The sequence below is a fragment of the Bombina bombina genome, chromosome 8 (genome assembly GCF_027579735.1).
Source record: "Bombina bombina isolate aBomBom1 chromosome 8, aBomBom1.pri, whole genome shotgun sequence".
NCBI lineage: Eukaryota > Metazoa > Chordata > Amphibia > Anura > Bombinatoridae > Bombina > Bombina bombina.
In genome coordinates, this window is record NC_069506.1 from 335,169,858 (window position 1) to 335,190,137 (window position 20,280).

Sequence of the window (20,280 nt, forward strand, 5' to 3'; positions counted from 1 at the left end):
GACTTAGCAAATGTTTTTTTATTTCTTTGTGCAATTTCGGATTGTAACTTCAGGGTGGTAGTAGTTGTATGGTGGGTCCAGGGGTCCATAAAAACACATTTGTTAAGCAGCAGTGTATTTATGATTATTTGACAATGTTGTAGAAATTCTATATTTAAAACCATGCAGAAATGTTTCCTCCTCATTACACAAATGGTATGTGCCCTTTTGGCAGATATGCATTATATATATATATATATATATATATATATATATATATATATATATAGGGAGACTAGAGAGAAATGCACTCACAGGAACGAACAACCAGCTCAATACCATTGTTAGCCTGTTCTATGGCGATACCACCTGGGTGCAACTTCTTTTGGCCCAGTAATGCTTTTCACAGAGTAGAATTCTCCTGTAGTATATCAGTCTGACCCCGCCCATTACGGCCAGTCCAGCGCCGAAATACCAGGCAACTCCTCTCTGAACAAGGAACACAGAAACCCCAGATGATCGTTTCGGCCTTCATTGGGCCTCGTCAGTGAGGTGTAGCAGTATTCCTCTAAGCACACTGTGCAAGGGGTCCACGTCTGGGTTACCCTTTTTTACATAGGGAGACTAGAGAGAAATGCACTCACAGGAACGAACAACCATCTCAATACCATTGTTAGCCTGTTCTATGGTGATTCACCACCTGGGTGCAACTTCTTTTAGCCCAGTAATGCTTTTCACAGAGTAGAATTCTCCTGTAGTATATCAGTCTGACCCCGCCCATTACGGCCAGTCCAGCGCCGAAATACCAGGCAACTCCTCTCTGAACAAGGAACACAGCAACCCCAGATGATCGTTTCGGCCTTCATTGGGCCTCGTCAGTGAGGTGTAGCAGTATTCCTCTAAGCACACTGAGCAAGGGGTCCACGTCTGGGTTACCCTTTTTTACATAGAGAGACTAGAGAGAAATGCACTCACAGGAACGAACAACCAGCTCAATACCATTGTTAGCCTGTTCTATGGCGATTCACCACCTGGGTGCAACTTCTTTTCACAGAGTAGAATTCTCCTGTAGTATATCAGTCTGACCCCGCCCATTACGGCCAGTCCAGCGCCGAAATACCAGGCAACTCCTCTCTGAACAAGGGACACAGCAACCCCAGACGATCGTTTTGGCCTTCATTGGGCCTCGTCAGTGAGGTGTAGCAGTATTCCTCTAAGCACACTGAGCTATATATATATATTGCATTCCAGTTTACTGCCCCTTTATGCAAGGACTTTCCAGATGCAAGGAGGCATTTTATCTAAGATTTTTACATCTGCATAACATGTTATACTCTCAAACTAAGTTTGCTCAGTGTTTGAAATGAGACAGGTTAACTTAAAACTGTTCAGTTTACACTACAGCTGACTTAATTTTTAAATACATACCAACAAGCCTAAATCCTTCATTTAACCAGATCTAATGGCATGAGTACCACAGCTTATGGTTCCACCAAGACCATATAGAGTACAGTATTTTCAAAATCCATAAGTACAGCTGACAAATTGGAACATTTGGACACTATATTTGAAGTGGTGCTCTTGGTTGGGGAAAATGGGGAAAAATCAAACAAACATATGTCAACCTTTTAAAAGTATTTTTCTTCATCTAGCCATCTACCCGGATCATAAATGTACAATTTTGAATTCACAGAATTATTTTTGTTTGCACATTTACAAATATGATTCTTTAAAAAGTGATCTCTTAATTTCTGCAATTTTTTTTATCATGCATGTCACACACTGTTGATTAAGGGGATGCAAGGTGCATAAATTTTTCCTCCTGTGAGTGTTTCTGTGGGTGTCTGTGTTTATGTCTTTGTGCTTTGGTTTGTGTTTTTATGAGTGTGTATGTATTTATTTTCTGTGGGTCTATCTGTGAGGGTGGGTGTGTTTGTCTTTGTGCATTTTCTGTGGATGTCTGTAAGGGTGTGTGCATATGTCTTTGAGCTTTTTCTATGGGTGTCTCTGTGAGGGTGTGTGTATGTTTGTCTTTGTGTATTTTCTCTGGATGCCTCTGTGAGGGTGGGTGTGTATATCTGTGTTTTCTGTGGATGTCTCTGTGAGGGAGTGTGTGTGTATGTATGTATGTCTGTGTTTTCTGTGGATGTCTCTGTGAGGGTGTGTGTTTTCTGTGGGTGTCTCTGTGAGAGTGCGTGTATGTCTTTGTGTGTTTTCTGTGGATATCCCAGTGAGGGTGTGTGTTTGTATGTCTTTCTGTGTTTTATGTGGTTGTCTCTCTGTGTGTATATGTCTTTGTGTGTTTTCTGTGGGTGTCTATCTGTGTGTGTGTATGTCTGTGTGTGTTTTCTGAGGCTGTCTCTGTCGGTGTTTCCTTGGGTGTATGTGCAAGTTTGAGTTTGTGTGTGTATGTCCATTGCCTGTTTCTTTTTAGGACATTTACTACTGATTATTCACATCTTTCTACAGACTTTGAGACTAATGAGACCTTTCCGGACGTCACCAATCTACCATTTAACCTTTAAATTATTGTTTAGGCAGTTCAGGGCCCTTCCTTTCAGCCACTGCATGCTGTTGTCATCATTTAGTTGGCATCTTCCTTTACAAAAAGATAATCAGAACTCCATATTTTGTTTTCTAAATCTCCTTTTTTTTTTTTTTACAAAACTGTAGTTTACCTCATTACTTGTCAAGTCAATGTAAACAAGTGCTGAGTGTCTGTTTGGGTGTCTGTGTTTGTGTGTTTCTTTGCGTGTCTGCTAGAGTGTCTATATGTGAATCCTTATGTGCGAGTGTGTGTGTGTTTCAGTGTATGAGTGTGTCTGTGTGTGTATGTTACTACCTTTACAACATTTCCAAGTTTAAATAGACACTTAAGAATAAAGTGCATATACGTTTTAGTCACTTGGTCAAAAATTGCACATGTCAAAGGGGGGGGGGGGGGGCCTGATCAATGGTTAAGTCAGGGGCCCCAACATTTTTAGTGGCGGCCCAAACTATATGTCTAGAGAAAATCCAATACAGCTCACCATGCAAATAACACTATACCTACAGTAAAGCATGGAGGTGGTAATATCCTGTTATGGGGGTGTTTATCTGCAGCAGGCACTGGAGCACTTGTCAGGATAGAAGGAATAATGGATGGGGCAAAATACCATCAAATTCTTAAAGAAAATCTGCTGCCCTCTGCCAGGAAGTTGTCAATGGGAAGAAGGTTTAACTTCCAACATGACAATGACCTAAAGCATACAGCAAAAATGACCACACCGTGGTTGAAGGAGAAAAAGGTGAATGTCCTTGCCAAGCCTAGTCAGAGACCAGACTTAAACCCCATCTGTGGCATGACTTGAAGACTGCAGTCCATAAACGGTCACCATCAAATGTAACAGAACTGCAACTCAGTGATTCTGTTTTTGAATTGTCTTTATTTTTGCCTGACATGTTGGGGTTATATCTTTCACTTGGATGTTATAAGTTGCACTGAGTAATTACAACTGGATAAACAAAAACTGTGTCTGTCTTTATTTCAGGCTGCAAAGCATCAAAATGTGATTATTTTCAAGGGGATGATTCTTTTCAATACCCACTGTATACCCATTGTATACCTGTATATCTATTCCTATCGATATATAGGTATTGAGATGCATTTCATTATCATATATATATTTGAAAATAAAAAGTACATTATTTTCTATGTGAAGAACATAGGAATGTAAATTATGCGTAACACCCATCAGGGTTTGCGATGTACATCTAAAACCCTGCAAAAAGTCCTATATAATCCATAGAATATATATATGTATTTTTTACAGTATGTATAATTATTTGTATTAATATTTTATATTTAATATTTCAATAACATGCATTGAGGTTGGCATTTCTTCATGTGTGCAAACCCGACACCGCATTAGACCTAAGTCGCAAACCCTGATATGTGTTACGCATATTTTACATTCCTATTCTTCACATAGAATAAAATTTAATTTTTATCATTAAATATATATATTTCTATAATGAACTATAATGAACTATGATGGTGGCGTTGAGCTCCATACCTCACCCAAATCAAATACAAGCGCTGCTTTGATGTGCTCGTGCATGATTTCCCCATAGACATCAATGGGGAGAGTCTGCTAAAAAAAGCCTAACACCTTCGATCGCGGAAACAAAAGCTCCGTAACGTATGGGGAAAGAAAAAGTTACGTTTAAATCGAACACCCTAACATAAAAACCACGTCTAAACACCCCTAATCTGCCACCCCCAACATCGCCGCCACCTACATTACAGTTATTAACCCCTAATCTGCCGCCCCCGACATCGCCGGCACCTAAATAAAACTATTAACCCCTAATCTGCCGCAACCGACATCGCCACCTACATTACATCCCCAACACCCCCACCACCTACATTACAGTTATTAACACCTAATCTGCCACCCCCAATGTTGCCGCCACTATACTAAAGTTATTAACCCCTAAACCTCTGGCCTCGTACACCACTAACACTACATAAATATATTAACCCCTAACCCTAACGTAACCCTAACCCTAAGCATAACCCTAACACCCCCTAACTTAAATATAATTAAAATAAATCTAAAAAAAATTACAATTATTACCTAGATTATTCCTATTTAAAACTAAATACTTACCTATAAAATAAAACCTAAGCTAGCTACAATATAACTAATAGTTACATTGTAGCTATCTTAGGTTTTATTTTTATTTCACAGGTAAGTTTGTATTTATTTTAACTAAGTAGACTAGTTAGTAAATAGTTATTAACTATTTAATAACTACCTAGTTAAAATAAATACAAACTTAGTTGTGATATAAGGTGGCACAATTTGACTTGCTATTCCCAATTAAATATATATCTAATTTTTAAAAGTTGCAGGTCATTAAACACACCTGAATCTATATATTCCTCTTGGAAAAATGAGCGCAAAACAAAGTTGATTCAAAAAGTATATACAGTTTTATTTAATATTTCTTTTAAAACCAATTGTGTATCGCTATAAAACTAGACACCGGTGTCTTCTAAAATTCAGAGTATCAATGATAATAAAATATACAAATGTATTTTTATATCTTTCCTTTTCGTAATTGTATGTTATAAAGTTAAAACCTTTACAATGTTGCTAACAGAAATTTGTCTGCAATTCAAAATAATCCTTTCCCTTCGTGATATATGAGATTGGATTGAGCTCCAAAAATATGCAATTTATACAATATATATTCAGATCGCAGTGAGTCCAGTTTTTAGGGGCATAATTTAGAGAATGTCATTCGTTAAAAGACCATTTGGCCCAATGTTACCTAATAGTGTATCTGAATGATTACACTATACGGTGAGTCCGTAGTGAAAAGGAATTGTACAAATGATCCCCAACAAATCTCCGATGGTGTCTGAGCTTCTACTTCTTATGTTAGTATTATGGTTTTTATTTCACCGTTCCTTTTAGAACCTTGCTCAGTGGCTTGCAATACTGATGATCTTCCTTTTGGTCAGTGATCGATCTCCTCCTGCTGATGTGACCGCTCCTCCTGGGGTGTCTCTTAGCGTTTTTTTTCTTTCTGCAGTCTGTGGTTAACCGCTTTCTGTTACTGCTCCTGATTAGTGAGCCCTTCAATGTTAGGGGTCACTTGTTGCTCCTCAGTGCGGTCAGGTGGTATACCGCTAGTGATTGGAAATAGCGGTAATTCTTACCAGACTTGGAAGATGTATATAAATTTTCAAGAGTGCGCAAAAAAGCTCAGTTTGTTCCTTATTCACCTGTTCACCACAATCAGTGTGGCTAGTTCTCTGGTATCAACGTGCTTCGGCTGGGCAGCCTTTCTCAAGATACCAGTTGGGTGGATTCATGGCTATTTAAAGCCTGTTGATTAACTCTTCAATTGCTGTTCTGGTTTACAGATATCGTATTGCTGCACAGGCTGATGATAAAGTCACACACATCTGCCAGATGTGTGTGACTTTATCATCAGCCTGTGCAGCAATCAGCCAATAGGAATTAAAGGGGAAAAAATCCTATTGGCTGTTGCAATCAGCCAATAGGATTGAGCTTTAATCCTATTGGCTGATCCAATCAGCCAATAGGATTGAGCTTGCAATCTATTGGCTGATTAGAATATAACCTTTTCAGGGCAATGGTTAGCTTAGGTTTATTTCGATAGGTTTTTATATGGGGGGTTAGGATGTGTGGGTGGTGGGTTTTACTGTTGGGGGGTTGTTTGTATTTTTTTTTTACAGGTAAAAGAGCTGATTTATTTGGGGCAATGCCCCGAAAAAGGCCCTTTTAAGGACCATTGGCAGTTTAGTGTAGGCAAGGTTTTTTTTTTTAATTTTGGAGGGGCTTTTTCATTTTGATAGGGCTATTAGGTTAGGAGTAATTCGTTTTTATTTTTGATAATTTTTGTTTTTTATTTTGTGTAATATAGTGTTTATTTTTTTTGGACTTTAGAAAATTGTATTTGATTAATTTAATTTATTTTATTTGATTGTAATGTTAGGTTTTAGTGTAAGGCAGGTTAGGTTTTATTTTATAGGTAAGTATTTAGTTTTAACCCCTTAATGACCACAATGTACCTTGTATGTCACTGGTCGTTAAGGGTTTTTTCAGGACATATTAGCACAAGTCTAGCAAGAACACGCTATTAATGCCCTCCCTCCAGCAGGCTTTGTGGAATAGAGCAGTCTCAACGCTGGTAGCAAGACCGAGCTATAAAATAATTAAGTCCCAAAAAAAGGCCAGCGACATACAGGGTACGTCGCTGGTCCTTAAGGGGTTAAATAGGAAAACTAAAACCTACAGGTAATAATTGTAAGTTTATTTCGATTTATTTTAATTATATTTGTTAGGGGGTGTTAGGGTTAGGTTTAGGGGTTAATAGTTTAATTTAGTATATTGTTGTGGGGGGCTTGCGGTTTAGTGTTTATTATAGCGGCAGTGTGGGCGGACGGCAGATTAGGGGTTAATAATATTTAAATAGTGTTTGAGATGCAGGAGGGCGGCGGTTTAGGGGTTAATAGGTTTATTATAGTGCCGACGATGTCGGGGAGCGGCGGAATAGGGGTTAATACATTTTTTAAGTGGCGGCGATGTCCGGAGCGGCAGATTAGGGGTTAATAATTTTAGTTTAGTGTTTGCGATGCAGGAAGGTTTCGGTTTAGGGGTTAATAGGTAGTTTATGGGTGTTAGTATACTTTATGACAGTTTAGTTATGAGTTTTATGTTACAGCTTTGTAGCATAAAACTCATAACTACTGACTTTAGATGGTGAAACGGATCTTGTCATTTTAGGCTGTACCACTCACTTTTTGTGCTTCACCGCAAAAAAATACCGGCGCTATGGAAGTGCCATTAAAAAAGGACTTTTTTAAAAGTGCGGTACTGACGTTGTGTGACGGACAAAAAGGTGTGCGGTACACCAATTCTGACAAGACTTGTAATAGCGGCATTAGGGAAAAAGCATCGTTATGGTCCATAACGATGCTTTTTGAGTCATAAAACAAAACTCGTAATCTAACTGAATGTATATAAAAACGTATCTGATAATGTAAATGTAACATAGATGTCTATACTTATATAGCTATAGGAAACAATATAGGTATATACAGGGGTCAAGTCCTACAACAAAAGTGTGGGAACTCACCAAGACCCCCCCCCCTAACAATTGATATAGTTTTATATATACACACACACACACTGTATTTATATGTATATAATCTATACACATTGGTTAATGAAAGCAAATTAAATCCAATGAAGGGTTAAATAGTTGTCTTTGGGCCTGAGAATCCTCCTCTATCACAGAGTCTCGCCCACTTAAGGTGCAATAGTCCTATTTTTGCTAAAGTGATCTAAATAACCCCAGAGTAAGCCACACAGAAATGTAAGCACCATGTGTTACAGACACTGTGGGGTGATCACACAGCAGGACCGCTGACAGGCTTGCATTTAGTGTATTGTAGCAATTGTTACTGCCCATTACTAAAGGATCTCACTATCCCTCTAACAGACTGTGCTCCAGCTCCTGCCACCAGCAGCCACAATGTTTACTGAAGTGTTTATGTTCTCTGTCCAGAGGGAACTTAGTTCCTCCTGCAAAAATAGTGCAGGAACTCCGTTCCCACGCATTCCTGCTCGACTTGACCCCAATATATATATATATATATATATATATATATATATATATATATATACAGGGAGTGCAGAATTATTAGGCAAGTTGTATTTTTGAGGATTAATTTTATTATTGAACAACAACCATGTTCTCAATGAACCCAAAAAACTCATTAATATCAAAGCTGAATAGTTTTGGAAGTAGTTTTTAGTTTGTTTTTAGTTATAGCTATTTTAGGGGGATATCTGTGTGTGCAGGTGACTATTACTGTGCATAATTATTAGGCAACTTAACAAAAAACAAATATATACCCATTTCAATTATTTATTTTTACCAGTGAAACCAATATAACATCTCAAGATTCACAAATATACATTTCTGACATTCAAAAACAAAACAAAAACAAATCAGTGACCAATATAGCCACCTTTCTTTGCAAGGACACTCAAAAGCCTGCCATCCATGGATTCTGTCAGTGTTTTGATCTGTTCACCATCAACATTGCGTGCAGCAGCAACCACAGCCTCCCAGACACTGTTCAGAGAGGTGTACTGTTTTCCCTCCTTGTAAATCTCACATTTGATGATGGACCACAGGTTCTCAATGGGGTTCAGATCAGGTGAACAAGGAGGCCATTTCATTAGATTTTCTTCTTTTATACCCTTTCTTGCCAGCCACGCTGTGGAGTACTTGGACGCGTGTGATGGAGCATTGTCATGCATGAAAATCATGTTTTTCTTGAAGGATGCAGACTTCTTCCTGTACCACTGCTTGAAGAAGGTGTCTTCCAGAAACTGGCAGTAGGACTGGGAGTTGAGCTTGACTCCATCCTCAACCCGAAAAGGCCCCACAAGCTCATCTTTGATGATACCAGCCCAAACCAGTACTCCACCTCCACCTTGCTGGCGTCTGAGTAGGACTGGAGCTCTCTGCCCTTTACCAATCCAGCCACGGGCCCATCCATCTGGCCCATCAAGACTCACTCTCATTTCATCAGTCCATAAAACCTTAGAAAAATCAGTCTTGAGATATTTCTTGGCCCAGTCTTGACGTTTCAGCTTGTGTGTCTTGTTCAGTGGTGGCCGTCTTTCAGCCTTTCTTACCTTGGCCATGTCTCTGAGTATTGCACACCTTGTGCTTTTGGGCACTCCAGTGATGTTGCAGCTCTGAAATATGGCCAAACTGGTGGCAAGTGGCATCTTGGCAACTGCACGCTTGACTTTTCTCAGTTCATGGGCAGTTATTTTGCGCCTTGGTTTTTCCACACGCTTCTTGCGACCCTGTTGACTATTTTGAATGAAAAGTTTGATTGTTCGATGATCACGCTTCAGAAGCTTTGCAATTTTAAGAGTGCTGCATCCCTCTGCAAGATATCTCACTATTTTTGACTTTTCTGAGCCTGTCAAGTCCTTCTTTTGACCCATTTTGCCAAAGGAAAGGAAGTTGCCTAATAATTATGCACACCTGATATAGGGTGTTGATGTCATTAGACCACACCCCTTCTCATTACAGAGATGCACATCACCTAATATGCTTAATTGGTAGTAGGCTTTCGAGCCTATACAGCTTGGAGTAAGACAACATGCATAAAGAGGATGATGTGGTCAAAATACTCATTTGCCTAATAATTCTGCACACAGTGTATATATATATATATATATTTATATATAAATTGTAGTTACAATAAAAATTACATTATCCTGTCTGTAAAGAACATTGGAATGTAAAATATGTACAGTAAAACACATAAATACATATGTATACACATATATACATACATACACCTATTTAGTCTAAAAATATCTATGTATTTACACATAGCTCTTTGCTGTTAAGCACCTTGTCAAATACCATATACCTTTTAGTGTTTATATGAGTGTAACTGTATTTAAAAATGTTTTTATGTTTCTTGGTGCAACTTTTTTTTTAACGAACTACCCTTTCAGTCGCCCTGTGAGTATGCTCTCACAATCTCGTTTATTTTCAACTTGTAATATGAATGCTATTTCCAACACATGCAAAATCCCAATATTGCTTGCGTGCAACAGTTAGCGTGCCACTTGTAATCTAGCCCAGAATGTGTAATAGACTGTATAAAAATGGATGCTTATGTAAAATGTGGCACACCAATTATCACTTAAAAAGACATTAAGCTAATATATATATATATATATATACTGTATATATATATATATATATATATATATACACACACACACACTCACCGGCCACTTTATTAGGTACACCTGTTCAATTAATTGGTAACACAAATTGCTATAAGCCAATCACTTGGCAGGGACTCAATGCATTTAGGCATCTAGACATGATGAAGAGGACTTGCTGAAGTTCAAACCAACCATCAGAATGGGGAAGAAAGGGGATTTAAGTAACTTTGAACGTGGCATGGTTGTTGGTGCCAGACGGGCTGGTCTGAGTATTTCAAAAACTGCTGATCTACTGGGAGTTTCACTCACAACCATCTCTAGGGTTTACAGAGAATAGTCCAAAAGATAAAATATCCAGTGATCGGCAGTTGTGTGGATGAGAAATGCTTTGTTGATGTCAGAGGTCAGAGAAGAATGGGTAAACTGGTTCGAGATGATAGAAAGGCATCAATAACTCAAATAACCACTCGTTACAACCAAGGTATGCAGAATACTATCTCTGAACGCACAACACATTGAACCTTGAGGTAGATGGGCTACAGCAACAGAAGACTACACCAGGTGCCACTCCTGTCAGCTAAGAACTGGAAACCGAGGTTACAATTCCCACAGGCTCACCAAACTTGGACAATAGAAGATTTTAAAAATGTTGCCTGGTCTGATGAGTCTCGATTTCAGCTGCCACATTCAGATGGTAGGGTCAGAATTTGGCGTAAACAACATGAAAGCATGGATCCATCCTGCCTTGTATCAATGGTTCAGGCTGGTGCCTGTGGTTTAATGGTGTGGGCGATACTTTCTTGGCACACTTTGGGCCCCTTAGTACCAATTAAGCATCGTTTAAATGCTACGGCCTACCTGAGTATTGTTGCTGACCATGTCCATCCCTTTATGACTACAGTGTACCCATCTTCTGATGGCTGGCTACTTCCTACAGGATAATGCACCATGTCACAAAGCTCAAATCATCTCAAACTGGTTTCTTGAACATGACAATAAGTTCACTGTACTCCAATGGCCTCCACAGTCACCAGATCCCAATCCAATTATAGAGCACCTTCCTGTCAGTCCAGGAAGTGGTTTTAAAACTCTGCTCACCTTTAAAAACGATTTCCCCAAAGAATATTTTAAAATAAGCAAATTAGAAAAAAGGGTGGCACAAAAAATGCTGTTTTCAAAACCACTAAAATTCTGAATAAAAATTAAATATGTACTCTCAGTTGGGATGGATACAGTTTATATAAACTATGCAATGGAGACAAAGTATAGAAAATCAATATTTATTATATTGTAAGTTAATAACAATAAAAGTCTATGTTTAGAACACAGGTGTCTATTAAAATATCTGTCTCTATGTCAGATCATAGTTAAAAATGTGAACTATATAATATAAACAATTTTCAGGCAAATAACATGTAATATTGCCAAATACTTAGGTTATCCACAGGCAATCCACAGGAAATCTTTATATAAATCAGTTTCTAAATGAATTTCCAAATGAACAATTATCTAGTCAGATTCATAGCATATACATAGAACAATCTTATAGCAAAATCTTATAGCAGAATCTAATAACATAGCATAAAAACAAATGTTTGTTTGAAAAAAGCAAATTTTCAAGTGTTCGCTATTTTATAGCGTTTTGAAGTCAGTTGTATATGTTAGACTGTTGTATCCTGGATGTAATTCAAGATATGATATATCTTTTACCTTTATGGATGATTTGTATCCTAATGGTGAGTGTTGAAGTTAAGTCTTTTTGAGTTTCACACGTTGCTTCTTGTGTGACTTCAGCCTGTCGGCTTACACGGCTTTCCTGCCGGCTTGAAAAGAGCTGATGGCTCAGTTGTTGTAGAATCTCCTTTGGTGGAATACTCACAGTGCAGTATAGTATATGTAGTTCCTATTATGGGTTGGTTGATTCTGTCTCTGTTCGGTTTTTCTGGTGGAGTACTCAGCGATTAGTGATTTCATTAAACACATTAATAGTCATAATATGAACTTGAAATTCACGCACAACACCCACAATGAGTATATAGATTTTCTTGATCTGACTCTTTTTTTATACCACTAACAACAAAGTCATTGTTAAAAATTTCAGGAAAGCTACAGTAAGAAACGGACTCCTTAATGCCATAAGTGGCCATCTTCCTAAATGGAAGAGAAATATCCAATTAGGACAATATCAGCACATCAAAAGAAATTGTACACTCCAATCTGATTATGAAAAAGAATCCAACATCCTAGACAACAGATTTTTAGAGAAGGGTTATGATAAAGCCCTCCTAGAAAAACTAGATAAACTAATTGTATGAAAGATACAATAAAGTTTTTGGCAAAGAATTCCACAAAGTTATAATCATTATTAACTCCAAAAGAAATAATTTTTAGCGATTACTCTTATTGTTTAAAAAGTTCCATATCATTCATTCTTTAAGCTTTATTAATTAAACTAGGAACATACATGCACAAAGTAGCAGAGAAGAAATGTTAAAAACACTTAAACCCAGTTTGAGAGTAAATACTGATTGGCTCAATTCATCAAATATACACGGGCCCACTAATATAGTAATCTGTAGTAAGCTAAGCCCTTACAATCCGAGGGCTGAATTACTTTTAAGTATTAACAACTGTTATAGTGGGCACCATGAGTAATGTACAATTATTGAGACATAAATTCTATTAACAACATAGGCAAGCAAGTTAAAAAGCAACAGACAGGAGAGACACAGCTGCTCCTGTTGGACCCCTGACGCGCGTTTCACAGAATGCTTCCTCAGAGGGGGTGCGGGCCGCTGCTACTCAGCGTTATTTATGGAGCTGATTCACCCACCTCTCAAACGTAATTGGTTGTCATTTTGTGGTGGAGTGCATCTGATATGTTATAAGACCTATCAATCAAATCAACTGGCTCTGACGTATAGAGTTCCTATACGTAGTTAGTGGGTGTGTGGAGTTGGGCGTGTTTTGTCTACGATCTGATCCAATCACGCAGTATTAGGGAAGGGGTGTGTGTATTGCATCGTAATGATTGGATGATCACTGGAAGTGTAAACACAATTCCCGTTCGTATATTACTGACAGCGATCACCTAAAGTGCCTTATATGATTGAATATAGACATGTTGGATTTCATTCATTTGTTATGGATCCTTATGTTGATATCATGATTATTATGTATCTCGATGGTAAAGGATATTCATGAGTTATACTGAAAGTGATGTTTCTACGAGTGAGTAATCATAATATGATGTGAATAAAACACTGGATCATTAACTTATTGCCATAATAATTGGATATTCCCTTGGGCTATGTTAAAGAAATATCAGCAGGTTCTATTTAGATGGACAGATGGTTGAACAGTTCATAATACATATGAATTACGTAAATACATTGTTCATGCAATACCTTATACTTATTCTAGATGTCCCCATAGAGAATAAACACCTCTGGTGTATGGAATAAACGGACAGTATTAAATACGCTCTGTATCTTTTAGATGGTATGATGTTATCTTGACAAATTATACCCAATGAGTCTGCCACAAATAGCAGGCAGTTATATAAGATAGGGGCATATTAGAAATGTCTGACATATTTAGTATACTCAGGGATAGAATAGTATATAACTATGGGTATATATTAATTATAAAGAGTGTCAACATTGTGATACATTGTGAATATGTTTCATTTGTTTACTAAAAAACTCATATATGCTCACATTATGGACAGATTTCATACACTTATAGATGAGCTCATATATTCTCACAATGTAACATACATTATTATAAGTCTGAATTATTATGAACATAAGTTATTATTTTTCTCTTGATTCATTTGGAAACAGATCAGTATCTATGTTATGATATCTTTGGCAGAACACAAAGGAACAGGAACTCATATATACTCATAATTAAATTTACAGATAAAAATATAAACTGGTGTAAACACCTGTTAGATGACATAATTCATTAACATTTATGTCTTTATTTATATAAGGAAAAGATCTCATTGTCCAATGTTTGTATATGGACACCTTGTGCTGAAGACAACACAACATTCCAGATTTGATTTTCAATTCATCATATATTAATACTGGTATTCAATATAATAGGCTGTTATTGACCTGTGAACAAGTAAATACATGAAAATAAATAATGGTGAATAATAAAGTGTTGAGTGTAGTGATAATATGGTGTCAATCAATAGTGACTTTGTGAAGTCTGAAGACTCGCCAGAAACACGGGCCCACAAGCTCCTTTCGGAGATTGATAGATAGGCCCCAGAGTCACTTACAAAAAGAATAGGGATCTAAAAAACATTCTGGCTCCCTCTAAACTTAGACCTATAACTCAACATCCTCCTATTATAAATTATGCCATGAATTGGCTGGGTACATCTAAAGGAACTTAGATATGTGGGGTATCTCGTTGTGGAATGTGTTCCCATATCTGCCATCAAGATAAATACAGCAATTCCAACAATAGTAAAGAATACATTATTTACAATAGGTTCTCGTGCAGGTCCACGTATGTAGTTTATCTGTTACGCTGTAATTGTAATATGATTTATATAGGGCGTACTAAGAGGACCATGAGAAATAGATTCAGTGAACACAAATATAACATTACCCATGAATTAGACACGCACAGTGTATCTCATTATTTTAGAATGAAACACAAGTCTAACCCTGATTGTTCCACCTAACAAATATTCAAACAGGTTAAGAGTCCTACGCCAAAGAGAGACTTTTTGCATTCACAAACTACAATCCTTATCCCCTAAAGAATTAAACATAGACCTTGAATGCTTTCATGGAATTTCATTCTCTGATCCCCTATTTATAACTGGGTTTCCATTCATCATTTCTTGTTAAATTTATGTATATATCTTTTTAACATGTTTTACTGATTTTCTATGCTCATATGGCATATTGACTGAGGTTTTTATCTAATTAGTATGTTTTTAGCTCTAAGGGGCATATTTATCAAGCTCTGTATGGAGCTTGATGCCCCGTGTTTACGGCGAGCCTCCAGGAATACGATCGGGTTGATTGACATCCCCTGCTAGTGGCCAATTGGCCGCGAATCTGCAGGGGGCGGTATTGCACCAACAGTTCACAAGAACTGCTGGTGCAATGATAAATGCAGAGAGTGTGTGCTGTCGGCATTTATCGATGTGCAGCGGACATGATCCGCAATATCGGATCATGTTCGCTCGCACAATAATAAATAGGCCTCTATGTGTCTTTTGTATATAACCCAATGCTATTTTTCTGTGCATTGGGTTTTAGCAACATCAGATATTCGCTCTGATTATTATGCACGTTTGTCTAGAGATTCATCAAACATATATGTCTCTATTTCCTCTCATGGATTTCATGTTAATTTTATTCGGCATCAAAGTCCTATAGCTTTCTTTTTGTATATCCGCTTCCAGCAATATGACCCTTATGTTTTAATTGGTACATGATTGTCCTATCAGATACTCACGCAGCCTATATATAGCTAATTCTACCGACATCATGTATCATCCTCTTGAGAAAGTCCTAACGCTATAGGATGAAATGCGTTGAAGTCATCACGCTCCCACGTCACTGATGCCCATCGATCAACCAGGAAGCATTGACAGCGCAATGGTACAGCGCACACCACGGATGCGTCTGTTCGACGATTTCCATCTACTCTTGGTTTTCCCTAGGCCCACGGACATACGGAGCATTGTATATTCGCTTGATTTTATCTTGCAGCTTGTGTTATTTTATTATGCACATTTGCTTGAAAGGGACAGTCAAGTCCAAAAAAAACTTTCATGATTCAAATAGGGCATGTAATTTAAAAAAACTTTCCAATTTACTTTTATCACTAATTTTGCATTGTTCTCTTGGTATTCTTAGCTATAAGCTAAACCTAGGAGGTTCATATGCTAATTTCTTAGACCTTTTAGGCCGTCTCTAATCTAAATACATTTTGACAGTTTTTCACCACTAGAGGGCGTTAGTTCATGTGTTCCATATAGATAACATTATAACATTGAGCTCATGCACATGAAATTACCGAGGAGTGAGCACTGATTGGCTAAAATGCAAGTCTGTCAAATGAACTCAAATAATGGGGCAGTCTGCAGAGGCTTAGATACAAGGTAATCACAGAGGTAAATGTGCATTATTATGACTGTGTTGGTTATGCAGAACTGGAGAATGACTAATTAAGGGACTATCTATCATTTAAAATGGTTTTACCCTTAGATCGGGATGCACTGTGTTTTTGTTTTCTCAGAAGTACTCAGCATGTAGCCTCTGTTTACCAGACAAAGCCTCCTCGGTCCTCTTTGCAATCAGGTTATCAGGTTCTATGGGTTTCGGATTTCCAGCCTTTCTCAAGATACCTGATCTTGTCGTTTTCCTTCTTTTAAAGCCCAGGTTAGGGTTCACCTCTTTTTCTATTAACTGTTTCTTTCCTGTACTTTTTTCTTGTTCCATTTCTTGCCATATCTTTTTTTATTTTCTTTTACCGGTTTTCTTAGTTTTTATATTTCTCTACTTATTTATTTGTTATTTCAGGTTCCTTTAATTGGCAACTATTTGTCTTGTGTTGTTTTTTTCTTTCAAGATGCTAAGAAACTTTATTTGAATGCTATAAATTGTTCTTTGTTTCTTCTTTTCTATGTGGATTGTTACACTTGTGAGTACATATTGAAATTTTTTAGTTTTATTATGATTCATTTTCTGAAAGTGCCCCAAATGCCCTCAAAATAGAGGGCATTGTAGTTTTTTATATATAAAAAAATCTAGCTTTTTAAAAAAAACAAAAAACAAATAACTGCACGAGGCAGTTTTGGGCTTTAAAGTTGGTGGGAGTGGGGTGTTGGAAAAAAAATTACACTGAAAAGTGCCTTTACATTGCGGCCTATGGGAACTGCGTGTTCCCAGTAAATATATAAATAGTTAAAAATGCTGCCCATCGCTGCGCTACACTTGTAATCTAGCCCTTTATGAGGAATTAAATTGTAAATTCATAGTCCCTTTAAAAATAAGTCCCTTTACGCCTAAGTACTATTAGAGTCACAAATCTGCTAGTATGTATTTCAAAATAAGCAACTTCACACTGTATCTACTCTACGCTTGTCACGTTACCAGCAATAACATGTATTTTACTTACTTGTGTTTTGTCCTTTCTTTGCATAAAACCTCCCACAACCTTTACAAGCGTCTTTGTTTTCCATTCAGAATACTGCATGAAGCATCTTTTATTTATTTTCTCCGGTTTCATATCTTCAGTGGTTTGATTCCATAGTCAGATTGTTATTTTGTTTTCTTTATGACGTACAGCCAGGGCACAGAAATGAACAGCAAATTAAGGATACTTTCTGTCTATTCTCCACAGTCTTTCCTCTTTCAGCACAAACACTTGCTCTAACTTTCCTATTTCCTGTTTCAAAAAAGGTTTAAGGAACTTGTTCTGAGACGCTGGCAACTCCAGGGTGCAAATGTCTGCCTGTGCCCTATAAAGAGCTTTATGTAAAAGTTAATATCGACTAAACACAGTGCATTCAGCTCCCAACAGGATTGTGGACAAAGAGGCTTTTCTTTCTCAGATGTTCCCGGCCCAGCACAACACATTTACTTTCAGTTTCTAAGTTGTGCCCATCCTCTTTCTTCTCACGTGTCTGCACAGCACTTCACAACATAGCAGTGTGGTCACATTATAGCAACTGCACATATCAAGTCAAGCTGCTAACATCTGGTTTCATTTTTCTATAGTTTGCATTGAAATTTAATGTCTAACTTTATGTTTATTTTTGGTTTTTTCCTGTAAGTTTTGCAGGAAGACTTAGTTTTACTAAATACAATGTGACGTAGCCAGAAGTGGTGCCCAGTCAGTATTTTAAAGGTGCAGATGATATTATAATGGTTAAAGGGACAAAGAGCTGAACAAATAAAATGCTCTAATGTACTTTATTATAGCACTTTAGCCTGTATATAACTATGGGGTCAAGCATATTCCTTTAGAAAAGTTTATTAAATCATTTATCTACAAAACTGTAGAATTGCAATGTTCAGTAGAAATCATTAGACACGTTTTTCTAAAGGATTGTGATCAGCCCCTATGTGTTAAATCCCTGCAAAATAGACACAAAACCCAATCGTTCTCTTTCATGATTCTCATAGTGCATGCAATTTTAAAGGCAAAGTCAAAATGAAACATTCATTATTCACCTAGAACAACTTTCCCATTTACTTCTTTTATTCATTTTGCCTAATTCTCTTGGTATCTCTTGTAAACGATGTAAGGTCACGAATGTGCACATGTCCTCAGCCATCAGGCAACAGTGTTTGCAAGAATGTTTAAAACAATGTTATATATTTTGGGCCAGATTACAAGTGGCGCGCTAATTTTTGCTAACTACAGTTAAGTTAAATGTTTAATGCGGTTGGGTGTGCACGCATATTACAAGGTGAAAGGAACAGGTTTCTGTGCGAGCAAAAGACTCAACCTCGCTAACTTCAGGACTTTGGATACCGCTCTAACTTCTTCTCCCTATAGACTTTTATGGGATGCGCTACGTTATTAGGCGGTACTGCGCTAAACACAAAATGAGTTATGAATACTTTTCAATCCTATGTAACACAAAATGTTCTTTTTATTTGTAAATAAATATTTCAATATACAGTATATCTATTTATTTTATTGTAAAAAAATAATATATATATATATATATATATATATATATATATATATATATATATATATATACTGTATATTCTTATATATGCTTGTAAGTGAGTGCAGGACTTTCTCAGTGTGTTGTATTCATTTGTTTTGTAATTTTCCCTATAGTTCTTGCACCCAGACCTGTCTGGGGTTAACTGCCTGTGACTCTGGGGACAGCACAGCTTCCTGTGAGCACTCAGGGCTGAGCATGTTGCAGGGTCATGGGATGTGTACCCAGTCCAGTCTGAGAGTGCAGTCCCCTTCCCTGTTTTGTATATGTCTAGGATGATTACATAAGCCTGTGCACCCTCCCCTTGTTCCCAGTTTGTTGGATTGAGAGCTTGCATTGTGTGGCTGTTTTAGGGTCCCAGGTTTTAGAAGGGACCTTCACGTGGTACCTGGGTTTGTCCCATTTGGCCAAATGCAGTAACTAACCCTTACATTTTTGCTTTTAATCTTAGCTGAGAGCTTGTAAGTGAGTGCTGGAATTTCTCTGTGTGTTGTATTCGTATATATGAATATATACAGACCTTGCCATACTCCATATCCCTCTTACCCCTTATAAAATGTTTTTACTACATTAATATGATTTTTTTTATTAAAATTGTATATATGAGTGTAATATTTTGTTTTAATATGTTTTTATGTGTTTTATGCATTTTTTTTAACCCTTACACTTCACTACAGGTCTCAAGCAACGCTAAATATTCTTACTCTGTTTCAGATTTGCTCAAGAGCAACCTTTACATTTTAACTTGTAATATAAAGTCCACTCAGTCAGGTGGGTCTATGCAGTGACCTTTAAGGCTTGCACGCATATACAGAAGTGCTGGTTGCTCTTTTGAAAATTGTATTTCAACTTGTAATATCAGTGCTATTTAGGATGTTCGCAATATGCACTGAAAGTATAGGTTGCGCTAGAGCACAACAGTCACACCTTTGAGCTCTTCTAGTCTAACACCTTGTCATATACCGTATACATAAACCCCACTTATGGACCCAGCACTTCCACTACAATATACAGCTCTTGGAGTGCTCTTCAAACATTGATAAGAGAAACCCAATAAAACTTATCCGACCTCCAGATGTTAGAGCTCCCTTGGGTTTCACTTGAATGCTCACATTTTACTTTCCGATTGTAACATTGAAGTAGAAATGGAAGCTCTATAGATTGCGCTCTAGCAATGTTAACACACCATAGTGCTACCATTTGTACACTACACTTGTAATCTAAGCCTATATATATAATAGATCCTCTGAGGAAGAAAGCTGTAATGAAATAACGCCTTTGAAACGC

At 37.3% G+C, this 20,280-nt stretch overlaps 1 protein-coding gene across 1 annotated transcript in view; it reads right to left on the bottom strand.

Moving 5' to 3' along the window:
- TIRAP (TIR domain containing adaptor protein) overlaps nt 1–17,904 on the bottom strand; it is a 54,154-nt gene extending 36,250 nt beyond the window's left edge. The window contains exon 1 of the mRNA XM_053691569.1: nt 17,430–17,904. The gene's annotated coding sequence lies outside the window, so the exon portion shown is untranslated. The remainder of the gene's footprint in view (nt 1–17,429) is intronic.
- Nucleotides 17,905–20,280: the final 2,376 nt, after the last annotated feature.